Source organism: Apium graveolens, chromosome 7 (genome assembly GCF_009905375.1).
Source record: "Apium graveolens cultivar Ventura chromosome 7, ASM990537v1, whole genome shotgun sequence".
Lineage (NCBI taxonomy): Eukaryota > Viridiplantae > Streptophyta > Magnoliopsida > Apiales > Apiaceae > Apium > Apium graveolens.
In genome coordinates, this window is record NC_133653.1 from 88,016,675 (window position 1) to 88,023,713 (window position 7,039).

Below are 7,039 nucleotides of genomic sequence, written 5' to 3' on the forward strand. Positions count from 1 at the left end.
TGTTAATTTTTAGTTTATGTGCTTGACATCAGTGGTCGTTAAAGTTCACTGACTCGGATTCTTTTACTTTCACGGTTTACTTGTTTGTGTTTCAGGTACTCGGGAGAGTGTGTATGCGAACACATTCTCAATTTCTTAAGGCAACTATTGAAGAAGTGGAAGAAGTAGTTTTTGAAGAAGTTAATAAAGTTGAAGAAGAAGCAATCATTACAATAGGAGAACCAGCAGCAGCAACAAAAGCGTTGATGGATTTTTCTCAACCAAAGATCAATGACATTCAATCTAGGATTGTCAGGCCAGCTATCGCAGCTAATACCTTTGAGATCAAGCCTGACATAATTCAAATGGTGCAGAATTCAGTCCAGTTTGGAGGTGCTGCAACGGAAGATCCCAATATGCACATTAGGGATTTCATCGATAACTTTGACACCTTCAAGTTCAATAATATTTCTGAAGACGCTGTGAAATTGAAATTTTTCCCATTCTCTCTGAGGGATAAAGCTAAGTGCTGGATGCATTCTCTACCAACAGGTTTTATCACTACTTGGGAAGATCTTGCTCAGAAATTTCTTACTAAACACTTCCTTATAGAAAAGACAACTGCAATCAGGAACGCTCTTACTCAATTTGCGCAATAATCGAGAGAGTCTTTATGTGAAGCTTGGGAGTGTTATAAGGAGATGCTTAGGAAGTGTCCTCATTATGGGATGCCTGACTGGATGATTATCAACTGCTTTTATAATGGTTTGGGAGCACAGTCTAGACCCATGCTCGATGCAGCATCAGGTGGCGCTCTATGGGCTAAAAGTTATAAGGAAGCTTATGAGCTGATCGAGATGATGGCTGTGAATGAATATCAGTATCCAACCCAGAGATTGCCCCAGGGAAAGGTAGTAGGAGTTCTTGAAGTGGATACAGCTACGGCTATCACTGCTCAACTAAAGGCGTTGTCTATGAAGATCGATTCTCTGGCTAACTATGGAGTTCATCAGAGGTCAAGTGTTTATGAGCTTTGTGCAGGTTCACATACGACGGAGCAATGCGCTATATCTAGTGAATCAGCTCAGTTTGTGAGTAACTTTCAGAGGTCGCAACAACCAGTTCGTACCACTTATCATCCTGACAACTGGAATCATCCTAACTTCGGCTGGAACAACAATCAGAATGCGATGCAACAGCTGTTCCGGCAGTTTGGAAACAAGCAATTCAATCCTCCTGGTTTTCAGCAAAAGTTTGTACCAAGACATCAGTTTCAGCCACAGGGGATGCAACAACAATCTCATGGAGGTCCAGTTCCATCTGTTAATGAAAAATCTGAATTGGAGGAGTTGAGGCTGATGTGCAAAAGCCAAGAGGTTTCAATCAAGACTCTGGAGAACTAAATAGGGCAAATTGCCAATGCACTGTTAAGTCGACCTCAAGGAACTCTTCCTAGTGATACAGAAGCTAAGCCAGGAAAGAGGGAAGTCAAAGAACAGACTAATGCAATCACCTTGAGGTCTGGAAAGGTCGCAACCCCTCAAAATTATCAAGACGAAGAATCTGAAATTTTTTTCCAGAATGCAGGCGCGCCCGTGCCTATCAGCAGCGCGCCCGTGCCTATCAGCAGCGCGCCCGCGCCCTCTCAAACTTTAGGAAGTGAAATTTTGGCTGATTCTGCTGAGAAAAAGAATGGTGAAGCTGAATCGAAGAATAATGCTGTTGAAAACACTATTCCTAAGGATAAGCTGAATTATGCTTTATTAATGCATAAGTTTGACAAGCAATTTGCCAAGTTTTTGGAGATTTTCAAGAAGCTTCACATTAACATACCTTTTGAAGAAGCTCTAGAACAGATGCCGAGCTATGCTAAGTTTATGAAAGGTATTCTATCTCAGAAGCTAAAACTTGAGGAATTGGAAACCGTTACTCTAACGGAAGAGTACAGTGTTGTGCTACAACAGAAACGATCTCCTAAGCTTAAAGATCCAAGAAGCTTCACGATACCTTGCACTATTGGAAACTTGTTATTCGACAAGTGTTTATGTGACTTAGGAGCTAGCATCAATCTGATGCCCTTATCTGTCTTCAAGAAACTTGGTTTTCCTGAGCCAAAACCGACAAACATGTCCTTACAGTTGGCCGATCGGACCATCACTTATCCATGAGGTATAGTGGAGGATATCTTGGTCAAGGTGGACAAACTCATCTTCCCTGCTGATTTTGTAATTCTGGATTTCGAGGAAGATGAGAAGATTCCCATCATCTTGGGAAGACCATTCTTGGGTACAGGCCGAGCTATGATCGATGTGCAAAAAGGAGAGCTTACGATGAAGGTTCAAGATCAGAAGGTCACTTTTAATATTTTCAAGGAAATAAATTTGGCCACAGATAAAGAGCAATACTTTAAAGTAGAGCGGGTCGACTTTGTCGTGAATTCGAAGCTTGAACAATTTCTAAAGTCAAATACCTTAGAGAGATCCTTAATAAGGGAATTAATTATTGAAGATGAAGAAGGAGCAGAGCAACTGCAGGTTTTGAATGCACCTCTGTGGAAGAGGAAGTTGGATATGCCATTCTATTCTCCTGGGTTAGCAGAGCTGAAAATTTCTCAAGAGCGTCTTGAGTCTTCTATTGAAGAAGCTCTCACACTTCGGCTCAACCCGCTGCTAGATCATTTGAGTTATGCATTTTTAGGTGCACCCCCTGACAAGCGGTTGGATTATAGTTATGATAATCTAAAGGGTGACCGGACGGTTCCTCCTGTGCTTACAGATGGTCCCTCTCGTGCACCACAAATAGATAATAGGTTTGGTATTGGTGATGCGCAGTATAGAAGGTTGACTCGATGTTTTGAGGCCATGCATGACATCCACCAACGTTTTGCTGAAGATTTGGCACACGCTCTCGGTACTATTTTCCGAGACACTGGTGTCGAGGTTGATTGGCCACCTGATCCTCCACCCGAAGAGGGTGATCCTCTCGATGACTAGGTATGGCTTGTATCCTTACTATTACCTTCACTGAGGACAGTGAAATTTTTAAGTGTGTGGGTGATAGTTAAGGAATATTTGTGTGTGAGCCCATATAGATGCATATTCATGATAGTTTAGTTCTTATAGTTTGCATACTTGTCATGTAGTTATTTGTTTTTGTTTTTGTTTTGCGTATTTATTATCATGTTAGTATATTGCATATAGTTGCATTGGCATTATATCATGATCCCTTAGGTTGCTTTTCCGATTAATTTGTGATGTTGATTCGAGTGTAGTGATGTTGTATAGAGGAATGTTAAGTCCTAACGAAATGATTTGCATGCTAGAAACAAGAAAATTTTCAATAAGTCTTATAGGTTGCTTGAGTGCTAGATCATGATCATGACTTGTTTGTGTGTCGAGGTTTAATCACTTGTTATGTCTAGAATTTATGTTATTCTCTTAGTGACGAAATAACATGGATTTTTTAAATTGGAGAAAAACATTGGATATCAATGCTAGTTGTGGCTAGGCGTCAAATGGCTAGTAGCCGGCTCATAATCTATGAGTAGTCTAGGGTTGAATTAGATGGAGCGAAACGCACTCATTCAGAAATTGTTGAAAAAAGAGAGAGAAAAAAAGAAAAAGAAAAAAAAATATGTGTTATGCACAATTGATCACAAGTGGGCTCTTTAATACTCGAGTTATTAAGTTCTAGGGGACTTTGTGCCTAGTGACCTAAGGCTTTGATAGTCTGGGATCTGCTAACCTAACGCTCGCTACATGGGTATTATTGCATAAGTCTTTTGTGGACCTCGCTCATTGCACGATCAAATAAGCATGTTTGTGTTTTTATGTGTTATCAATAAAAGCATGAATCCTTGTATAACTCTGAAAAAATTGAAGTGTTGTCAGTCATTTTATGTTTATCGTTTATTCTGTTTATAACCTTCGGATTGTCTTGATGAGAGGTGAGTTATGATTATTGATCTAGTTTCGAGAGTATATTTGTTAAGCAATTGCACACACGCATGTTTTTAGCTTGTGAGTCGATTTGTGGGATTTGATTGAACTTTGTGTGAATAATTGCATTCTTTGAGATGTTGCTTATTGATTGGTTTTGTAACATCCCCAAATCCGGGGTCAGGATTGGGTATCACTAAACAACTTTAAATAATATAAACCTGTATATTAAAACAAATATACAGATAACCCCTCATTATTCTGGATCGCTTACAGGTTATGGTATGAAACAAGAATCTAACCTTCTAAAATTACAGTAACTAAATACAATTTTATTACCTCCTTACTAACTTCCTCGTATTATTTACTCTGACACCTCCAAATTCCTTTAGTTGGGGTCTCTCCACTTTTGCTGTCTATTAAGAGCTATTCACTTTTGTCTTCATTTGATACTGAAAGAAATAAGATTTCACAAAGCAAGAGTGAGCCAAAAATGCCCAGCAAGTATCATAATTGGTTTCCAGTATCAAATCAAAAACTGATGGAAACAATCTTTAAATGATTTTAAAACACTTTTTTTTATTAAAATAGTTGAGCGAATAAAACCTCGGCCTTCGTTGGCCTTTAATCATAAATCACATTTTTCTGCAAAAAACTAGTGAACGTTTCAGTGATTCATTTCTTGAATCAAGTCTTCGTTTGTTTTTGTAACCATAACTTTCCAAGAAGGAATGTTGTTAATGGCGATCAATAATAAATTAGACTGACCATTAGAAACCAACATATGCACTATAACCTGCTGATCAGTCAGGATATAGCGCAGATCTATACCCAACTGTATAGACCCACCAACATATAGGGTACCCAGGTACTTATGGCCTAATAATGAAGGTCCAGCCATCTCTGGCCCTTAGGGTCCAGCTCATTCCTGGCCCTCATCGTAACCATCCAGTCCGTAGAGTATTTTGATGTCAAATCACTTTGATTTCAAAATATCCCGATTCAGGGTTCGCAAATAATACGGAACAATATGTATTTGCTTAAGAGATCAATCGATAATAAAGGAACAATAATGAAGGGTACTTGCATAATTAAGAGTAATTGCAGCGAATTATAAAAATATTTAACTATTCTGAACTTAGAATAGGAATGAAGTATTTGCAGTATATAATAAGAAGGTTTAAGAATACTTGCCTCAATTGATAATCCTCTGATCTATAACTATTTGCCATATCACTCAGTCCTGATGTATCTGTATTTCCACTGATAGGCTACCTGACCTTTCTTGTCAATCACCATTTCAGGTTTATCTCTATTATGAATCCATTCATTTTATTTACTACACGAAATCAGGCTTTACTTTTATAATCTCTGTCTGGCTTTGAATGCCTCGATCTATGTGTATCTATCATAAAAGATACCATTCAATTAACTGACAATATATAATTGTCTAGTCTATACGTTTATCCTTATCATCTACCCACCCGATAATAACAGATAAGGATCATCTTTAATCATATAAAGTTTAATCGACACGTGGACTCACAATTCACATTAAAAATACACACAAGGCACGTATCACATATTTCATATAACATATAACTTAGTTTATCAAAACATTCAACTCGGTATGTTCAAAACTGAAATCGAGTAAAAATACAATTTTACGATAATTACGCGACTCATGAATATTTACAAAATTAAGCGACCTTTCGAAATGAAAGATTTTATGACTCGAAAGTATTTTTAATGGAAGCAAAATATTTTTCTGAGTCTAGACGCGTATGTTTCGTATTAAACCAATGAACGGTCTATTTATTATGAATAAAATAAGAATAATTCAATTAATAATAATATTAATTAAATTTTAAATATCTTTATATAACTTTTAAAAGCTCAAAATGATTTTTAAATAATTATTTGGCTTAATTATAAATCATTACATTTTATTTAACTATTTATAGATTAAATTAATTAATTAATTAAATTAATTAATTAATTAAATCTATAAATAATTAACTAAAATAAATTATAAATAAATAAATCAAATTTAAATTTTTGAAAATATTAATTAAAATAATTTTATGGAATTAGAAATAATTTAGTTAATTATTTAAATAATTAACTAAATTAATTTTGAATTTAAAAACAAATTCTAGAATTTAGAATTGATTTTTGAATTATTTCTTTTAAAAGAAATTGACAGAAACAAATTTTTCAATTTGGTTTTGGGGAAATAAAGATCAAAACCGGGTCGTACATTCTTGGAAACGGGTCAAGAGGAACCCAACCGGATCCCCCCAAGAACAGCCCACCGGAAAAATGAAGAAGACGACCGGAAAAATATCTAGCCGCCGTCTACCTGATTCCGGCGCCTTCCCCGGGGTTAAAACAGCGTCGATTTCCCCCGGTTTTTCATCCAAACCTATTCTAAATCCTTCCCCAAGCTCCTGCGAATCCAGAAAACACAACAACAACAGCGAATATCACCGAAATCACCATCTCCAGCCAATTCGAACCAGAGTTTAAGCTTTTCGGTGAAAAAATCGATTTTATTGAATCCTCAACCAAAATTAACAAGATAAATAGCAAAATGAAGCTTGTTTTATGTACAATCTAACCCAGCAAATTATAACGTCAACCAATTGATAAACACTTCTAAAAATAAAATAAAAATCCGAAAAATATGAAGAACTCGGGTTAGTACTTCCGGGAATCGTTTGGTTCTTTTAAATATACGAATCGGTTGTAAATGATCTCAGGAAACTATTTCAACAATCCAAATCAATCAATAACCCTTTAATCAAAAAGCCCCAAATTCAATTAAGAACATTCAAACACATAAACCCTAATTTTTAATTTCGAGAATGAAACTCAATTTTTATATGTTATTGAACTCCAAATTAGTCATATAATATACCAAAATGACCAGGACAAAATTATCTACAAAATTCAAGCATCAAATCACACAAACAACATCAAGAAAAAAAATTCATATTTTAATTATTAAATAATTCGAATTAAAATAAATAAATAAGAAAATCACCTTATTTAGCAAAAAAAAAAAGAAAATCACCTTGATTTCTGCACTAAAATGGTTGATTGATTCAAAAAGTACTTTT

At 35.9% G+C, this 7,039-nt stretch overlaps 1 non-coding gene across 1 annotated transcript; it reads right to left on the reverse strand.

The window, feature by feature from the left end:
- Positions 1-602: 602 nt before the first annotated feature.
- LOC141675409 (small nucleolar RNA R71) lies at positions 603-709 on the reverse strand. The gene has a single exon (XR_012556064.1). It is a non-coding gene; the product is annotated as a small nucleolar RNA R71 (small nucleolar RNA).
- Between the last annotated feature and the right edge of the window lie 6,330 nt (positions 710-7,039).